Raw genomic sequence first — 21,002 nt, forward strand, 5'->3', positions numbered from 1 at the left:
ATATATTGAAAATTCAAGAATCTTCCATTGTACATATTCCAAATATAACTACTGATAAAAAAGGTCAAAATTGAATCATAGTACTATAAATTGTAAACCTTCAAAATTAAACAATTTTTAATTAAAAAAAAAAAAAAAAAAAAAAAAAAAAAAAAAAAAAAAAAAAAAAAAAAAAAAAACAATAAAAATGATGTAATCTCCATCATACAATTTTTTAATTTCTTTGGTTTTGAAGATTTAGAATTGAAACACTTGAATTTTAATTCTCGTAACAATCCAGGTATAAGAATTTTGATTGATAGATGTTTAAACTTGAAGAAACATTTCAAATCTCTAAAATTGATTAGATTCCTATTATATACATTAGATATTGAAAAGTCTTGGATTGAAAATTTAAAAAATTGAAGAATTTTCCATTGGAAATCTTCAAAATAAAAATAAATATTTCAAAAAACGTTCAAAATGTCATTTAAAACTATAAGAATGCCATATTAATGAATTTTAAATCTTAAATCTTCAAATTAAAACTATTCCAAACCAATTTAAAAATTACATTGCTTTAAAATATAAATCACGAAAATTGAATAATTTTCAATTCCATATTTTGAAAATCCAGAAATTTTCAGTTGTAGCTGTTCAAAATTGTAGGCCTTTAAATTTTAAATCTTTAAAATTGAAAAGTTTTAAGATTTACAATAAAAAATTCGATTATTTCGATAATTTTGACAATTTCTGCAATTTGGGACATTAAATTTGAAAACTCTTGAATAAAATGAAACATTGTTAAAAATGAAAGAATCAGAGTTTCAGAATTACACAGAAAAATATTTGTTTTAAATGCAAGAAACCGTTTACCACATTATTTTTTCCCATTTAACCAAAAATAACTTCAAATTGAAGAAAATTAGTTTAGACTAAAGGAAAATATGTATTGAGACAGAAAACCATTTCTTTTAACCAAAAAAGATTCTTGAATTAAGAGAAATATCAAAATTCTTGAAAAAAATTGAATGTTAAAATATATATTCTTAAACTCTTTATGAATATTGGAAATAGGTAGAAACTTGGGATTCTATAATTGTTCAAATATTTATATTAGTTTTTCTTTTTTTCCAATAATTTATTTATTTATTAAATTTTTATTTCCTTTAGACAGAAATAAAAAAAAATGTTTCTGATCCAAACAATATAAGTAACAAAATAATTTAAATTTGACACTTGCATGTGGGAAGCTACAGAGATAAAAATGTATGCACTGCAAATACTGGAAGTCGAAATGTCGTTTCGTCACACGTAATTTAGCGAGTAGTTTCAGTTGAGCGCTTTTCTAAAGATTCAAAACGTGTCGCCATTTTTATTTAATGCGATTGCCCCAATGTTCGGACGATCTATTGTTACAGTTTGACGCATCCAAACAAAGGGATTTAAAGATTCCCAGCTGGGCATTTTTTCGCAATAGTCTTTTCATTGCTTACATCAAATTATTCATCAAAATAACCAATCTCTAATACAATAAATTGATTGAAAAATATTATTATTGTCTTAATGTACTATATTCGAAACTTTGTTATTGAAGCCGATCAGCAAATACAAAATTCCAGTGAATAGATAAAAAAGTTGAATTACATAGAAACGGAATGACAAAACACGACAATTTTCTGAACGAGTTCATTTCCTCGGATCAGTGCAATAAAAGTGCAAAGCGCTAGATCGCGTGATAAAAAGGAAGGCTGCCCGCCGAATGGATAAGGTGAGACAAGTTGCTTTTTTTACACCAGTGTTAACCTCATTCGTAAACCTCTTTGTAAACCTCAGCATCGCTCCTTTCAAGAAGGTACCTGGCCTCGAAATTATACTTTCCTCTTTTGTGCTCCATGGCAGGTATGAAATACGACGCAATAAAAATAGAAATTTTCGCTTGGAGATAAATGACGTTATTTCGACAACCCAATGAGTGCCCATATACTCGCTTTCTTTTAGGGCGTTTGCCAGGTGGTGTGTTTTCGTCGTAAAAAAGATGCAAGTGTTTCCGCACTGGTTCTCAATTCCTTTGGACAGTTACACAAAGAAATGCATGGCTTTGAAGATATTTTTAGATACTGGGGATGAAAATCTCCCCTCGCACTTCCATTCCAGTTTTATCTCCAAGATTGCTAATCTTGCACAAAAAGACTCTGCTATGAATTCGACTATAAAATACCTCTTCATCAAGATCTTCGTGATTAATTACTCTTTGTTTGTAATCCGATAGAAACATCTCAGACTTTACAAAAGTTGCTTGCTGCAATGTTCTTATTTTGTTTTTTGATGCAAATGACACTGGACACGATCTCGCTTTCTCCGATTTCTATCGTTTTGCGCAAATATGACAAGGACTTCTAAATATCAAATGGTACCGAATAATTAAGAACCATGACTATTCTAGTTGTATTTTTGCTGAGAAGGAAATATACACTGTATCATTATATGAATCGAGTTTTATTGTTTTGAAAATTCCCTAGTCACTGTTTCTTTTTCGACATCGTATTTTTTTCCGCATGGTGAATAGAACATGATTAAACAACCGGTGGGCCGTAAGGCATCGGTGATTGTGCGGTGCAGCACGTTCTTATCTACAATCTTTGAACTAACTCGCATTGGTGGCGATAAAAAAAATGGCTATGGCTTTCACGTGCTATCAGCGGATTTATGCTCCACGGTACCGTACTGCATCGTTGCCAACACCAAGCACAGGGTAGCGAAAGCTGGTAACTTGCCTGGAGCAAACTGATAAGGGTTGGGGATAGCCCATCCTCATCTACAAACTTTGAAGACACCTACTTTCTCATTGTCACTTCTCCAGCTCGTCTCTATTCCTCAAACTTGTAAGTTAAAAACATTTTCGGATTTATACACATTTTTATCAGTTTATTTAGTAACCGTTTCTAAATTTTCCTAAACAGGAACAGATATTTCAGCAATGGTAACTGCATAAAGCTTTAGTGACGTAAACAGTGGACTCAACATATAATTGAAACCTGGATTAATTATTAATTTACGCAGCTGTTACTAGTCACTTGCGCTCCTGTTGTACTTTTTTAGAAGTTCAATTACGAGGCAGTTGATAGCAGTATCTTGAGACTATGTTATTGCAAATATAATTCGTTCATCAACCTAGCTTCTAGGTCGTTGGCATTAATCGCGATTTCAATCATTTTTCAGTTTCTACTTCTCGTGGAAATTGCGAATCCTTTTCATGTTTGAAATCATTCAATATCGCAAAAATAGGTTTACTGCATCTTTATAATTCAAATTTCAAAGGAACCTCTAGCTCTAGCAAGTACATTGCCGCCCATGGCCACAACCATCATGCTTTGTCCGCTTCGAATATAATCAAGTTACCATTTGGGAATTTTAGGCAACTGTTTGTAATTTTCAGATACCGTTTCTGATTGCTAATAAAAATTCAGTAAATGGACTATAAAAGTTACTGAATTTCGTTTTCAGCAATCTACTTTCGTAAATTTCAGTTACTTTAGTATCCTTTTTTCCCTTATTTTTAAGAAACTTCCTCTTTTCTTCCCTTTTCTCGCATCACCCTTAAATGCGAACTGAATTAATAGAACAAAATAAGAAAATTAAACTATTTCGACTTGACAGTTAGGGGCGACCACCCTACAGCAGATAATGATCCTAAAGTAGGTAATCATTAATTCAAAACATTAATGTATGTAAAATAATTAAGTTAATGTAAATAATAGTTCAGGCACGTTTTAATAAATTAAAATTAGATTTGACTATTTTACTTACATTTGCATTCATAATTAATTATTATCTACTGTAGGATCATTTCATCCTTTGGAGTGGTCTCCCCTATAATTTTTTTTATTTGTAAAGTCTATCTATTTTTGATTCAGCATTTTTCTCTTTTGGTTAAAAATTCTGCTATTTGGTTTTGGATTTATCTATTTTGTTGATGATTCATTTTTTTATTTGAAAATTCATTTTCTCAACTGAAATTGAAACTATTTCATTATTAGTTGTAATGGTTAGTTTTGAAACTTGTGTATTTTGTTGTTAAATTGTTATTTTCTTTGTAGAAAAGTGAATGGTCTTAGTTAAAAATTCAAATACTTTGTTGAAAGTTGAACTAATTCAAAAAGTCACATCAGTTGAACTAATTCAAAAAGTCACATCAGTTGAAGAACGATCCATTTGATTGAAAATTAAACTATGTTGTTGAAAATTCGTTTGTTTTTTTACTTCAAGATCAATTTTTGAACTGCTGATTTAACTATTTCTTTTTGGGTTGGAAATTGATCCTTTCTAATTTAAAATTCAACTTTCTAGTTGAAAATTAATTTTTTTATTAAAATGTCATCTTTTTCGGGTTGAGAAATAAACTGTTTTCTAGAGGATTCACTTTATTGGTTAAAAATGCAAGTGTTGGGTTAAAAATTATCCTGTTTTGGTGAAGGATGCAACTATTTTGTTGAAAAATAGTATTTTTTACTTGATTTCGACTATTTTCGACCCGAAATTAAAATCTTTGTTTTATCGAAATATCCACTATTATATTTTTCGTTGAGAATTAATCATTTATGATTGAATATTTATCTACTAAATCTACTTGGTTAAAAGATGAACTTCTTTGCTAAATTTTTTTTCTTGAATATTCAGCTAGGTTAGTGAAAAAGTAATTATTTTGTTAAAAATCTAATTATTTTGTTGAAAAATGCACTATATTGTTTAACATTTTACTATTTGGTTAAAACTTGAACTCGTCTTTTCTGTCGGCAAAATCAACTATTTAGTTCAAAATGCAATTGTCTGGTCCAAGATTATTTTTTTTGTTGTCAAAAATTTATATTTTGGGCTAAAAATCAAATGTTTTCTAAAAAATTTGACGTTTTAGCTTGAATGTTTCGCTGAAAATTCGTCTCGTTTGGTTGAAAATTCAACTATTTTGTTGAAAACGTAATATATTTCGACATGAAATTTTATGGGTTTTTTATTGAATTTAATTTGGTGCCTTGACATTAATTTAGTTAAAAAATGTATTCCCCTTTTATTCTCCTATTTTTGTAAAAAGAAAAATCATCCTATTTCCCCTTTTTTGAGAGAATTGTGTACTGCGAAGTCTGTTAAAAGATTACGTTTTGTGTTTTATTTTAGGCGAGTATCAAATTAGATGGAGAAAAATGTTGACTTAAAACGGGGGTGGGGTGTTCCTATTTGTGATGTCACCCTGGGAAGTAAAAGCTTTGCGTGATGATCTGTGACGCAGAATAGAAGGGATGAAAACGTGTTCAAAATAGCGTTACGTAGTTTTTGAACGGCCCCTTGATGCTTAAATTAACTAAATTAAGTTCATTAAATTAACTTTGATATTTTGCAGTAGGTCTTCAACCCTATACAAATCTTGAAGGCGTGAATAACAAATTGCATCAGTGAAAGTGAAATTTCGCGAGATAAATATTACATTTCATTGCAGAATTTTAAATTTGAGATTGAAAGCTCCTCTCGCGGTTGACCTGCAGAGCGAGAATAATCAATATTATCTCCGAAGCGAATCGTTTTGATATGGGCATATTTCTTTAATATTAATAACTTCGTACTGAATGCACACTTTCCCTTGCCTGCATGAAAAAAAACAACTGACAATGAACGAATGGGAGAATATTTACGTGCGAGCCTAACAGGGTTACATACTTCAATTAAGTAATGAGCCCCGCCTAGAACACGCGTTGACCCTTGCTGGAATACTCATCATGCCTTCATCACGCATAATTATGTTACGAATGCATTCATCATACGTGCAACGAAGAATTATAATACCAGGACAAGGTCACTTTTCAGAAAATGTAAATCCTCTCAGAAGAAAAAAGTTCTTGTGTGACTTCTTAAGCCTGCTATTTGACATTCCTTATGCCTAAAGCGGATTATTCTCTGCACTTACAGTATAACATGAATATAGACAAATCTCTAGCTCAAGAAGAGCAGCGATTAATTTTTTTTTCAATTCTTTGCTTGAATAATTCTTCAGAGGAGCCGGGAGGTTCCTAGGGAGATGAAAATCTTTGAGATCATTTCCCGGATATTAGTTAAATGAATGTGATTCATCCTCGTCGGGTGAACGGATAAATCCAAATAAATCTCCCATCTTGTGTAAACGCACACGCCAATTCATCAAGTCGTAGTAATTTCAGCTTGGGGGTTACTGCCGTGTTTTCTCCCTCCTTTTGCCTTCTTTCTTCACTTGCCGCTAGGTACGATCAATTATTCTTCAAAGGGAATAAATTATTGAGTCGGGGTACAGATGCTACAAAGACTAATAGTGGCCTCTGCGAAACTATGTATGTACGAGAATTATAAACAATTAAAAAGATTGTGCAAATATACTTTATACACTAAAAAATACATGTATTATGCATATTCTAGAATCTAAAGAAAAATGGGATGACAACAAGCAGAGCTAAATTTTGCAAAGGTAACCGAAGCGCATCGAAGCACGAAGTTTAAAGCAGCTTCGCGTATAAAATATCGTTTATGGAGAAACACCAATAGCATATATTAGGCCTTACAAGGATCGCAACTCAGGGTGAATGCTCGCTAATCCATGATGCGATTCATCCCGGAAGATTATCAATTCATAAAGAAAGTGCCTCTTGAAATTCTTGGAAAAAAATAAATCGAAGAAAAAGCGTTGGTAGTATTGTGTAATTATAATAAGTCACGCAGCAATTTCACTTCCATTTTTCTAATTCTCCTTCTCGAAGAAAATTATAACCTTGAGGTGTTTCGAACTAACTTTTCCTGTGGTATTAACGAACCCTTCTGATATTTTAATCGTGTGTTGTGTAGTAAATTGCAGAGAAAAATATAGGATACTTTAAAAAAAACAAAAGATGTCATTGTAATTGAGGCGCGACTGAAATTGGAACAGCAAATTAGTTTCGACAATTAGGTCACAAGATTATTATAGACGACATAACAGGGTGCAAAAGTCATGGGATTGCTATAAGTAGCGCTTTAAATAAGTCTCAAGGATAATAAGTTTTTAAATTTTCATTTGAAATCGTGTTGTTCCTATTTTTGGATAAAAAATTAATGTCTTTCGATAGAAAATTATTGATCTTTTTTTGTTAAAAATGCAAATGTTGATTTTAATATTATTCTTATTCGGTTCTGAGGATTCAACTATTTTCCTTACAAACTCGTCGTTTTTTGTAGTGTCTAACTGCTTTTTATTTAAATTAAAATATTTTTTTTTGTTAAAAAAAAAATTTTTTTTGAAGATTCATGATTTTAGAGTTTTGATTTTATGTTGTCAACTAGGGCAGTGAAATCGTTTTTTTTTGCCGATGGAATGATAATTTTTGATCTATTTAGTCTAAAAAATGGTTATAGTATTTATCAAAAAACAGCTATTCAACATTTTAGTTGAAAATTCATCTCGTTGGTTGAAAGTTTAACTAGTTTCTTTAAAACACGTTTTCTTGATTAAAATAAATTTTTTTTAACAAACTGTAAGTTTCCCAATTTTGTTTAAAAGTTGATATCTTTTTAGTTGAAAAATCGTCTTTCTTGATAGAAAACTAATCTTTTTAGTTTAAGTATCTTCTGTCTTAATTTGAAGTGCAAATAGTTGTTTGAAAATAATTTTTTTTTATTTAAACGTTGTAAATTTATCTTTTTTGGCTAAAAAAATCAACTTCCGTGTTGGAAGTTAAACTATTTTGATGAAAATTAATTTTTCTGTTGTTGAAGATTCATTATTTTGATTGAAACTTCTTTCCTCCGGTGGAAAATTATACTATTTTGTTGAAAATTTCTGTTTTTGGTAGAAAATCAATACATTTGGGTTAAACATTCAACTACTTTGTATAAATTAAAAATTTTTGTTGTAAAATTGATCTTTTCTTGGTTAAAAGTTGAAATTTTCTGATAAAAATTCAATTGTTTGTTTGCTTATTCATCATTTTAGTGAAAATTTCATCTGTTTAGTTAAAAACTTGACTATTTTTTTGAAAGTTGTTTTTTTTTTCTGAAAAATAACTTTTTTGTTTTTGGTTCAAAATGTATCTTTTTGGTGGAGAATTCATATATTTTGTTGAAAATTCTTCTTTTTGGTTCCGAAGTCATCTTTTTAGGTTAAAAATTCAACAATTTGTTTAATAATTCACCTATTTCGTTCCGAATTTAATTATTTTGTTGAAAAATGATCCATTTTCTTTAAAAGTCAACTATTGGCGAAAATTTGTGAGTTTTTTTTAGTAAAATGTCAAATTTTCGAGTTAACAATTCAACTGTTTTTGATTAAATTTTACTATTTTTTGTTTAAAAGTTCGACTTTCTTGTTAAGAATTCATCTTTCTAGATGGAAAATTCAAATATTTGGTAAGAAATTCAACTATTTTGTTGAAAATTAAACTATTTTGTTAAAAAGTAATCTTTTTTGTCAAAAATGTATAGGTTTTGTTAAACATTCGTTTATTTGGACGAAAAATTCTTTATTTAGGATTACAAATTCTTCCTTTTGGATTAAAAATGCATATTTGTTTTTAAAATTCAACTATTTTGTTAAAACTATTTTATGGGTTAGGGAAAAGTCAGGAAATTTTGAAAATCAAATTTTGCGGTCACCATGACTAATGATTTTTGCTATTATTATTTTGTTCTAGCTATCAATACGAAATGAATAAGTAAATATTAAAAATTAAATAGAAGTTACACGAAATAGGCGCACCTTCGTTAAACCGTAAAATACTTCTGCTCGCGTTTGCTAATAGCAAAGAGACGTAGGTTGTAACATGTTACTCGAAGACCGTTTGATATGCACAAAATGCGGCGTTGACTCCAAGCGAAAGTGATGGAACGTAACTACTATTAATAACACTTATCCTACTGGCCGCAAATTCTCTAGAAGAAATTATAGCTTCGTGGGACCACAAATGTTCTCCCACATTACAAATTTTTATTAATTGCCTTATTATTTATTTTATAAATTTTTTAACACGATCCGTGTGATGTTTTTGCGAATAACAGGTTATGGTCCCATCGATCCACGTCGCGCCAGTGATTGATCAATTTTTCCAAAAACATTTTTTAATTATTCAATACTGCTCATCCAAAGAACAGTTTGTTTTGAATCGACTGTGAAATTGGTGGTCCCCATTGCTGTTAGTGTACGAAACAGGTCATTGCATAAAAAAATCGAAGACCACAAAGCCCTTTACAAGTTGTAATAACTCTTAATGAACGATGGAATTCACGAAGCTTATCACAGGAATGTTTAACAGGGGCACTTGACTCTGACTCTGATCGACTGTGAGCGTAAAGGCGACTTAACGAACTGGGATCGCTGATTCAAATACTGTGACAATCTCTGATCCACTGTACAACGAAATCACCAATTAAGTCTCATCTGAGTTCCCAGGTCGATAAATTTAATTTCTGCAAAGAAGATACGTCAGCTCAATGCATTTAGAAGCTTCGATTTTTTATAAACCACAGTAAAATGTTAGAGATTCTAAACATATTAAAAAGTACTCAAGTTCTACCTGTTTTAATAAATTTGCTCAGTAATAGTTATCTACTAATAAGTCAGGTAGAAAAATCTTAATAAGAAAAGTGCATTCGATCTAGTGTATTATTATAGATCAAATCAAGGATTATCTCTCATCTACTAACAAGTAACTTCAGTTAACAAATCTCACTGAAATCATGTCAAAATTCACACTGTTTCTCCTACTTTTCCTTTTCGACCTTTAAAAAAATAATTCTTTTTTATCTCCCTATTTTCAAGAAACTTCCCCCTTTTCTCGTTTTTTGAAGTTACTGGACTGAGTTAATAGACCCCAAAAAAGAAGATGTCTACTATTATATTTTGGTACAGAATTGATCTATTTTGGTTAAAAATTCTAAAAAAGTCATCCATTGTGGTCAAAAATTCAACTTTTTGGTACTAAAATCATCTTTATTGGCTGAAAATTCAACTAATTTTTTCAACATCTGTCTTTCTAAATAAAAAAATTCGTACACTAGCATTTAAAATTCAACCATTTTTTGAAACTTTTTGGCAGAAAATTCAACTGTTTTATTGATAATATGTCTTTAGGTTGAAATTTCAACTATTTTGGTATAAAATTCAACTATTTGGTTAAATCTCAATTTATTTGTTGAAATTTTATATTTGCGTTTTGAAAATTCAACTATTTGGTTAAAAATAAATTTATTGGATGAAAACGCATATTTTTTATCATAAATTCAACACTTGGATAGAAAACTTTTGTTTAAAATTTACAATTTTGGGTTAAAGTACAATACTTTTGTAAAAAAAAAACTGTGTTTTTTGTGTGGATTAAACATTAAACTATTTTGGTTAAAAATTCTACTATTTTTCAGTTCTACGTTTTTTCTTATACATGCAACAATTTGTTTAAAAATTCAACTATTTGGTCGGGAATACACTTTTTGTTGAAAATTCTTATTTTCAGGTCGAACATTCAATTGTTTTGTGGAAAGTCCGCTTTTTGTCTTTTGTTTGAAAATTCATCTTGTTTGATTGACGATTCAACTTTTTTTGTTGGTAGTATTCGTCTATTGTGATTTTATGAAATTGTTTGTATGTAAAATTAAGGTGCTTTTTGGTGGAAATATCAACTATTACGTTTTTTGTTGGGAATTCATTTTTTTTTAAATTAAACTACTTGGTTCATAGTTAAACTATTTTGTTAAAAATTCATCATTTGAGTTTAAACATAATTTTTTTGGTTCAAAATTGACCTATTTTGTTGAAAATTCATTTTTTTGTTGGTTGAAAACTATTATTTATTTGACTAAAAATGTAAATAGTCCATTTTTGGTTGAAGATTGATTGTTCTTAGCAGAAAATTTACTTATTTAGTTGAAAATTCTTATATATTTTTTAAAATTTATTTCTTGTCAAAATTCGTATTTTTTGTGGAAAATTAATCCTCTCGTTTGAAAATTTATGATTTTGGTAGAAACTTCAACTATTTGGTTAAAATTCATATATTTTGTTGAAAATGTAATATATTCCGACTTGAAATCTCAGAAATTCAAAGTGTTCCAAATTGACTTCAATATGGTACCTATATTCATTTTTAAAAAAATGTAACATTTATTCCCCTATTTTCGTGAAAGATTACCAATTTTCCCTGATTTTTCTTTGATACTTTTATACGATCTAAATTTAGAATTGGATTTAAAGAATCGTAATAAAAAGATTCAATAACTTCTATCCCTTCGAACTTTTATGCAATATCTTCACTCCAGGATTCTTTTTACGGGAAGGAAATCATGTCTCCGATACTTCTCCGATATTGATCGAATCGGCGAAAGGTTCGTGGTTGTTTGTTTTGGTTTCGTCGTCCATTTGGCGCCTTTCGCCAAATTGTAGCAAGCACGTAATGGGAGCAGTGGCTTATGTTAATCCCTAGCTTGAAATTCAATGGCAATTAAGTGCAACTTTGTAACTATTGCACGTGTCTCCTTTCTTATAATTTATTTTGTTGCAAACCGCCTATAAAACTACAAACTCGAATGGGCTACCTTTACGAGCGAACTTATCGGCCGCTAATTAAACGTGATCAAGAATTATTATAGCTGGCCATAAAGGCATTGGATGCGTGGTTTATGCAGTCATTGACATCAAACGACGATGCAAGACGGCGCATAAGCTCGTGCGAAATCGTCCCTGCTATAATTGCTGCGATCTTTGCAAATTTGAATATGGGAATTTCTGTTCTTTTTCCCCGCATTTATGCGAATCCAGGAACATGCAAACGCTTTTACACAATTTAGAATTTGAATCACAGTCGATAATATCTTCGCAGGCCTTGGACTCACACTATTGGCACTATGTGACACTCTTTTTGAGGGATGGCAGACAATTCTGCTATTATGTTGAAAAAATTGGCAATGAAGAAACAATTCTCTCATAATTTTACTCAATCGTGTGTTTTTTTCAATTTCTAAAATCCCTTACCGTCTGCAATCGATTTTTTATTAGAAGCGCTCGCATTCACCTGAATTTTTAGTCAGAGGAGATGAAAACTGCAGAAAACCAAATAACTCCTGGGAACAGCCGGTTACTGACAGACGACTTTGGATGTGGACATTCGATAGTATCGAAACTATCCACATTCGTCATCGGCGTCAAACCGCGTAAAACACAGTGAAAACACGACTAAAACCAGAGTCACAACACGGTCACCAATCCGAGTGTTAAAACCGCGCCCGTCCGTGCTTAACATTCGAGATCTCTGAAAGTCCAGAACTACCTAGCTACTGTATTCGATAATTTTATGACACTGTTTTGACACTACTTTTTTAATTTTGTGACACTATCTACACTATTTTGATATTTAAAGTGAGTAGGTCTGTCTCCGTAATGGCGAGGTCACGCGCTAGTACGTGTACCTATGCAAATCAACGATCTTGTCATTTGCGTGTCGTGCACACGCTTTAAAGAATCAGCACACATACTCGAGGGTTTATTTCGTTTTAAAAAAACATTCCGAGGTGCGAGACGTAACGGATTTTTAAAGATAAAGCAGTCTTGGCCAAAGAGAACAGAAGTCATTTTAAATTTTAATTGAATTTACGAGTAAAGAATTCGTAATTGATACCAACTGCCTGCGTGCATCTAATTTACACGATCGATTTGGAGCAATACAGTATCGATTATCGATGCTAAGTTACATACATAGTCAAACATTTAAATGAACTCGGATAGACCTTCGATAGCCTTTGTGAGGACATTCTTAATTGATTTTGTTATTGAATTTTCACGTGTTAGATTCATCGAACAAATCTCTGAACAATTCAGAAATCATAGTTGGTAACTTAGTTTTTAATTGGGCCCTTTTCAAAAATCAATTTGGTAGAAAATCGAATTCAGGTCTATACCTATTTCTGAATTTCCGTTAATTATTTTGAAATCTTTTGGGACATTTTAAGAGGTTTTAAGGATTTTTAAATAGATTTTAATAATTTGAAGGGATTTTAAAGGATTATCTATGTATTCCGAGGAGTTTTTAATGGATTTCAAGAATCTGAAGGTATTCCAAAGGAGTTGAAAGATTTTAGGGCATTTTTAAAACATTCATGGAATTCAAAAGTGCTTTAAAAAGTTTTAAAGGATTTTAAAAGATTTCAAGCGATTTGAAAGATTTTAAGGTATTTTTAGAAATTGGAAGGAATTTTCAAGGATTAGAATGATTTGAAAGAATTTATTTAACTTTTTATAAGGTTTTAAAGAAATTCGGAAAATTTGGAACAATTTTTAGGACCTATAAGATTTTAGGATATTTTAAAAGAACACAAGTGAAATCCGGAGTTCTTTCAATATTGTTGGAATTCTCTTCAATTTTTTTAATTATCTTGAATTTTAAATTCACTCTATTCGTATCAATTCAGTGGTTTTTTTTTTAGTTTTAGTTTATTTATTCTTAAATTTATTTTAATTTAAATGGAATTTTTAGGCTTGTCATTAAATCGTTGTGAATTCCCATGAATTTTTCTAATTTTAAACTTATTGAACTCAATGAATTTTTGTATATTTTCGAATTACTTTCAATTCACTAGATTCTTGTTAATATTCCATGAATTTTTATGAATTTCATCAAATTCTCTCTGTTGCCTTAAATTTGTCCAAGTTAACTTTAATTTTACTGAAATCAGTTGACTTTTTTTAGTTTTTGAGATTTTTTTACATTTAAGTTAACTTAAATTGTCCTGAGCATAATAAATCTCAAATTATTTTATCCCGTTTAGATACGATTCTGTATTAAAAATGTTTCGTGATGAGAATTTTGATCTTCAAATGTTAATAGCCTTGGGAAATGGAAAAATGTAGTTTACAGTCAATAATAAGTTAGGAATTTTGAAATTAAAGTTCTTCAGCCATCCTGGTCTATCAATGTTATTGTTCTTTATAATTCGAGCAGAATTGTTGATACGTGTTAGGAAAAACGTTGCAATATTTTAGTTGTATTTCACAGCATAATTGTATACTTGGACGCCGATGCTTTGGAGATAAGTATGTTGGCACAATTCTTAGATCCAGTCAATATTACACCGAGCTATTCCTTTCAGAATTGCTTTACGACTTTGTGACGAGGAGATTATACCGGTGGCAAAGATATATATGTAGTGGGTACCAGGTAAATGTTTCCATAAACGGCTTGACGCACTAATCAGACGAGTAACCGAGTAACCACTAGCTACGAGCAGGTGCAACAGGTGCACATGGCTTAGAAAATGGATCTTTGGTTCAAATAAAGATTTTTTTAAATTTTACTTCTTTTTTCCATAATTTTACATCTTTTAAGTTTCAAAGGATTTGTACAACTAAGTATCATTTTGATAAGGTGACCATGGGTTAGGGAAACCCTGAATATCAGGAAGCTTGATTGATTATGAAAAAGTCAGAGATTTTGAAAAACATCTTGCAAAACTCAGGGAATTTCTATAAGGGTCACTTTAAACAACCACCAAGGATAATAAATTGGAAATTTATTTATTTTAATTTAAAATCGTTTTATTCCGTGTATAAAAGATGTTGAGATAAGAATGTTATAAGATTAAGATGCTGGTCTTTGCATATTAATGATCAAAAAGAACAATTGCTCAGGAAAAATTAGACTACCCTGATATATAATATTCTTGTTAGTAATTTATTTGTCTTGTATTTCTGTTTCTGCTTCGTTTTTAGCAGTTCCTTCTTCCTGAGGATAGAATTTTTATTGAAAATTTGTCTTTTGGGTTTGAAATTCTATTGAAATCTTTCTTAGTTGAAAATGTAAATCTTTTTGAGTTGAAATATTTACTATTATATTATTCGTTGAAAAATTACCTTTTGTGGTGGAAATTTGAATTACTTATTGAATGTTGAATCACTTTGTTAATACATTTTTTTCTTGCTAAATCATCAGTTTAGTTGTACATTCATCTCTTTGGTTTAAAGTTAACCTATTTTGTTGAAAAGTGATTTTTTAAATTGAAAATTAAACTGCTTGGGTTCAGTATAAACTTCATTGTTAAAATATTATTTTTCTGGTCGCAGGTTTATCTCTTCCGTTGGAAATTGAACTATTTTGTTGAACATTCTTTTTTTTTTTTAATTAATTATTTTAACTGAAAACGTAGCTTTTCCAATTTTTGTTGGATATTGGTCTTTTTAAATTAAATTTGGCTTTTTGTATAAAAACAATTTTCTTAGTTTAAAGTTTCCTCGGTTTTTAGCTTGAAAATTCAAGAGATAAGATAAACTGTTTTCTTTTTTGACTGAAAAATCAACTGCTGTTCTCAGTTGAAAATTCTTCTATTTTTTAAGACATCTTTTCGTGGACATTTGATCTTTTTTGGTTCAAATATCAATTATTACGTTTTTCGTTCAGAATTGATTTTTATCGGTTTATAATCCAACTATTTGCTTCAAAATCTTACTATCTTTTTTTTAATTTAATAATTTTTTTAGGAAATTGGACTTTTTGGTTGAAAATTTAACTGTTTTCTAAAAAATTCATTTTTTTTGTTTTGCAAATTCCACTATTTGGTTAAAAGTTGAACTATTTTGTTGACAACTCGTGTCTGCTTTAAACTTCAACTTTTTGTTTATGAATGCAACTGTGTAAAAATGAACTGCTTTCTAAAAAATTCGACTTTTTAGCTTAAAAATTGAACTATTTGACACATCAAACTTCTGTTTGGATAGAAAAGTAGTCCTTTTGGATCGAAAATTCGTATGTTTTTTTTTTTTTTTGAAAATTCAACTGTCTTCCAAACAATCTTTTTTCTTTGAAAATTTAACCATTTGGTTGAAAATTAACCTTTCTAGGTTTGAAAATTTTAGAAATTAGTTAAAAATTCAACTTTTTGTTGAATATCAAATTATTTTGTTGAAAATTAAACTATATTATTAAAAAGTCATATTTTTGGTCGTTAATTTCACTATTTTGTTGAAAATTCTTCCTTCTGAATGAAAATTCCATCTTTTATGGTAGAAAAATAAACTTTGCTGGCTGAAGTAAATAAATTTGTAATTTTTAAAAATTTTTCCTATTTTTGTATCGGGTTGTAATGATAAAAGCGGCTTTAAAATATTGCCGCAAGATCCTAGTTTCACTAGACGACGCTTGTTATTCAAACTAGTAAAGAATAGTTGAAGAAATCCTGAGTTGATTGTTAGGAGTTTCCTCATCTACCACAAATCATTGCCTGGATCAGGCGTCTTTTCAAACAATCCAAACCAATCTGAGTTCACGCCTAAGGCCTAAACAGACTCATGGAGCAGAAGAAAGAAATTCTGGGTTCGCAGGAAACGATTTTTGCTGACTATTCGAGCTGTCACTTAGGCTAGTTGCATTCGCAGAAGTCACGTGCGGGGGCAGAATCAGTGGGAGCTGGCAATCTACATGGTTTACACGCGCCTTTTTCAACGTTACATGAGCATCTGACACTTTCATATACGTATTCACTTCCGTCGCAACAGCCTCCGGTTCAAAATAAGAAATTTTTTTACTTATAAATTTCAAGATATCTATTAATTTGAATAAAATCTAGAGGTGCAATTAAGCCAATTAAAAAGGGGCCGTGGACAATCCGCGTAGAAAATTATTGAGGAACTATTCGGGGCCAGGATAGACTTGAAGATGATATATTAGGACGGTGATTCGGTCTTGAAAAATCTCAAAATGTGTTTAAAAAAATTTGGATTCAACACTTACAAACATTTTTTGGTCCTCATAGACCAATCAGTGCCCGATCAGGGTCCGAAAAACTAACTAGTGAGGAAAAAGAACACTTTTATAGTGTCAATTTTTTACTTTTGATATTTTTTATTTACTTGTCCTATATCTAATTATTCACCATCTGATTAAGGCCCCGAAAGACTGACTTGACGATAAGGAAAAAAATGGATTTTTTTAATGTTAATGTTTAGTACTTTTAAATAGCCTGGCTATTTTTGAAAATGTACAAAAAGATATTTAGGTTTGATGCTTACGAAAATTACTTGGAAAATTATTCGGTCATGATGGGCTAGCCAGCGATGATTAGGGCTTAACAGTCTAGACAATTCCCTAATTGGACGAAAATCTACCCCGATAATTTTCTGCAAAGAGAAATGTACTTAAAAGATCTTTTGCCCAAATTGGGTAAAAATTAGAATACATGATGCTTCCACGTGATGCTTATCGAACGTCGTAATGGGCCAGTTTAACTGCAAAGCGTTTTCCATAGATTTTGTATGGGCTTCTTTGATTTGTTTTTAATAGTAAAATGAACGAAAATAGATTAAAAGTTAACTAGCCTGAGCAATTAAGGCGCCGTCCATAAACTAGGTAACCAATTATGGACTTTTTTGACCTAAATATAGGAATTTTTAATTACAACAAAATTATTTTTAACCAAATAGTTCAACTTTCAACCAAAGGAGAAGAATTTTTAATAAAATGGTTGAAATTTTAATGAAATAGTTCAATTTTTAAGTCAAAAAGACGAATTTTTTTTGAAGACAGTTGCATTTTTCACAAAAGAAGTTCATTTTCAGCCAAAAAAGACTACTTTTCTACCATAGAAGATAAGTTTTAAATGTAAAATTTACAACGCAAGAGTTCATTTTCAACCAAAAATATGACTTTTCCACCAGAAAATATGAATTTTCAACCAGTTAAATGAAACAAACAAGAAACGACTTTTTAACCAAATAGTTGAATCCTCAACCAAATAGAAAAATTTCCAAACAGGAATGATGAATTTTAAACCAAACATGTAATTAAATTTACAGCCAAAGAGGTGAATATCAAACAAAATGAATTTTCAACAAAAAAATTCAAGCCAGAAAGACGAATTTTCTATAAAGCAGTTCAATTTTTAACCCGAAAACGTGAATTTTTATTAAAATAGTTAAATTCTCAACCAAAAAAGATTAATTTTCAATCAATCCTTTTTTTTTTTTACCAAACAGGATGAATGTTTAACCCTCATCACTTACGTGGGGTCAGAATGACCTTAATATCAACTGCAGACTAAAATTTGAATATGATTTTGACAATTTTTTATATACCTCAAGGCAATTTTCATTTAAAAAAAAAATCAGAATCTAATTTCTATATATTAAATAGCGTCTGTGATTTTTTTAAAGTTGAAACCAGGCATACAATCAGTATGGCAACATTTAAAAGTCCGCTGGGATCAATTTGACCCCATGTAAGTAATATGTCATTTTTCAGAGGTATATGTGATAAGGGTTAACCAAGAAGATTAATTTTCTAAAAAAAAAGCGAATTTTCAACTAGAGAAGATCAATTTTCAATTAAAAATATCAGTTTTGAACCAAAACTGAAATTGTTCAGTTTTCAACCAAAGAGTTGTATTTTCAACTAAAGTGACAAATTAAAAAAAATGTGATTTCACCAAAAGAAATCTCAAATTTAAACCCAGAAGCTGATTCGTAGCCTAGAAGATCAAATTGTTCAATTCAAAATAATTGGCTTTTCGTATTGGGTTCTATTAATTCAGTTTGCATTGGAGCAACAAAAAAAAAACAACCAGAAAATGGGGAAGTTCCTTGAAAACAGGGAGAAACAGAGGTTTTCTGGAAAAATTGTGGACCGAGAGGAATATAGAATCATTAAATATATTTTGTAATACTTTACTTATGTTACTTTACTTTCGCTTTGCTAACAAATGTAATCGATATCATTATGTAAGAACTATCACTTAAATGTTAGACTTGTTTATTATAAGTGACTAATTAAATTTACTGCATCGCTGCATCAGAGCCTGGTTTATATTTCCCTGATCATATATATATTTTTAAGAACACTCTAAGTCTAAAGTCTAAAGTTAAATTTAAGAATATTCTTTGGTATTTCCTTCCTCTTGTAGTTGTTAACCTATAGGAGAAAATGATTTTAACGAGGATTTTACACCTGAGTGTAGATGAAAGAAGAACCTGTGCGCAAGCACGGAAAACTCAGCGGCGGGTAACCAGTGACCACTCACCTCGGGTCGGTCTGGTCACGGAGGGGTCTAGAGTTCTAGACTCTAGTCTTTAGTCGAGCGTCGTCTTACGCGCTGCTCGCGTCGCTGCTGCCTTTTATCTTCTCAGTATTTTCCAGTTGCAAACTAAACTCTCTTATCAAAGAGTGCATCGAGTCACACTCGAATCTTATCTAAACTTCGTGTAATCAATCGATGTCGCGAATTGATTTCAACGTCTGCTGGTAGTGTTTTTTTCTAAAAGGTGTGATTTTGAACTCTCTGAAACAAAAAATAGAAACATAAATCATATCTGTTTTATCTACTTCAAAGAGTCGTTGGAATATAAGGAAAGTAATGTGACAGTGAAGTAGTTACTAAGAGGAATAATGTGCATCAGGGCAATTTAGAAGTTGAGATTGAGTGAATCGAGAGAAAGTTTGCCTCTTTAAATATGAAATTCTGTAAAAAGTGCGAGGGGCAGACTCTGCTTCTTGAACAGGTCCAGCTAGAGATCTCATTGTTTCAAAGTGCATCGGCATGCAAGGTAGTGAAAGTGAACGTGTCGTGGATCGGATAATTCTAATATTCTGAACCAAAAAGTCCAGAACTTATCGTCCCTGGATTTCTCTGCTTCGAGAAGTTCTGAGGAACTAATTGCAAAGAGCAACAAAGTGAATCACTCGGAGTTATGCTGTGAATCAGTCTCCGCCTTGGATATCCTGTCCAAAGATGATCGGAAACTGCGGTAGCAATGAAAGCATTCTTGGGTACTTCTCTATCAAAGGTAGCTTGTTCTAAAAAGTCCATTAAAAGTTGATCCCTTTTTATGGAATAGTAGCAAAGTCTGTTGCAATTTTTTTATAAAGTTGAACTGCAGTTGATTAAAACTATAGTTATAATATTATGAATGTAAATCTATAAAAATTGATTGATCACGAAAGAATAATAAGCCGACTATCCTTACTTGTCAATTTGTCGAATCAAGTCAGATGAGAGTACAGTTTCTTGAAAATTAGTGTGCATTATCTAGAAACAATGAACAAAGAAAATAAATGTGGCTTTAGGACAGAAAAAGACGTGTTTGGATTGAGGATTGCGGTAAGATTGAGAGAGATCTCTTTCATTGAATACAGGATGAAGGACTATTTTTGTTGTTTTGCCGCGTCATCTTATTTTCTGCCTTTCTTCAGCACATGACTTCCACCTTAAAAGCACCTTTCGGAGAGATAATCACGGGCTGGAAAGGAGGCAATGAACGTGGCCGTGACTCAGGAGACGATGTCGCTTTGGGCACGTCACGAGAATACAAATCTCTTATTTTTCTTCCCAGATCTGTATGTAACCACGCGATAAATGAATTAGTTATTTCATTGAAATGAATTGTTGTGATTGCATAGTATTGAACATACTAAATTGAGCCTCGCGACTCTGACTGGTTTCGTTTTTTAAAGATTTTCACTAGTCAGACTGGTTTCTCCAGTTGGCTGAAAATTTGAGGGGAATTCGCAATGCCGAGGAGTTTGAATGTAGTCGATGCAATTGCGATACTTATATTTAATGTACTGGACATTGATAAATTTATTATACATCATAGGACAATTACTGTTTGAAATAACCGTGAAGACAACTCTTCACTCGAGCTAAAGGACGTTATTTGACAAATATGGATGAATTAAATTTCTAATGAAGTTTTTAATTAAATATTTGTTGAAGTATAAGGAGAGAAAGTTTTGTTTTTGAAAAATTATGTTTTCGACTTTAGATCCTTTCTTCTAACAATACTTCAGGTTCGTTATATTACTGTGCCCTAAGTGCTTTAGAAAGTTTGCAATGTTCTTCACAAAAATGTGGTAACAGGTAAAACGATCATTACAGAAAGCGTGGGATGTTTAAACAAATTGAATGAAAGATATATGCTTTAATGCGTGCAACAATAGAGGCTAGATCATTTTTCAAAATTGATACGTTTGCACCTTTTGATATCAGACATTATTAATATAATATGT

The 21,002-nt window shown here is 30.9% G+C and overlaps 1 protein-coding gene across 1 annotated transcript in view; it reads left to right on the plus strand.

Moving 5' to 3' along the window:
- The window catches only part of LOC117170219 (amyloid beta A4 precursor protein-binding family B member 1-interacting protein), a 75,348-nt gene that overhangs the window by 33,601 nt on the left and 20,745 nt on the right, over positions 1 to 21,002 (plus strand). The gene's annotated exons all lie outside the window — the stretch shown is intronic.

This window comes from Belonocnema kinseyi, chromosome 3 (assembly GCF_010883055.1).
Source record: "Belonocnema kinseyi isolate 2016_QV_RU_SX_M_011 chromosome 3, B_treatae_v1, whole genome shotgun sequence".
NCBI lineage: Eukaryota > Metazoa > Arthropoda > Insecta > Hymenoptera > Cynipidae > Belonocnema > Belonocnema kinseyi.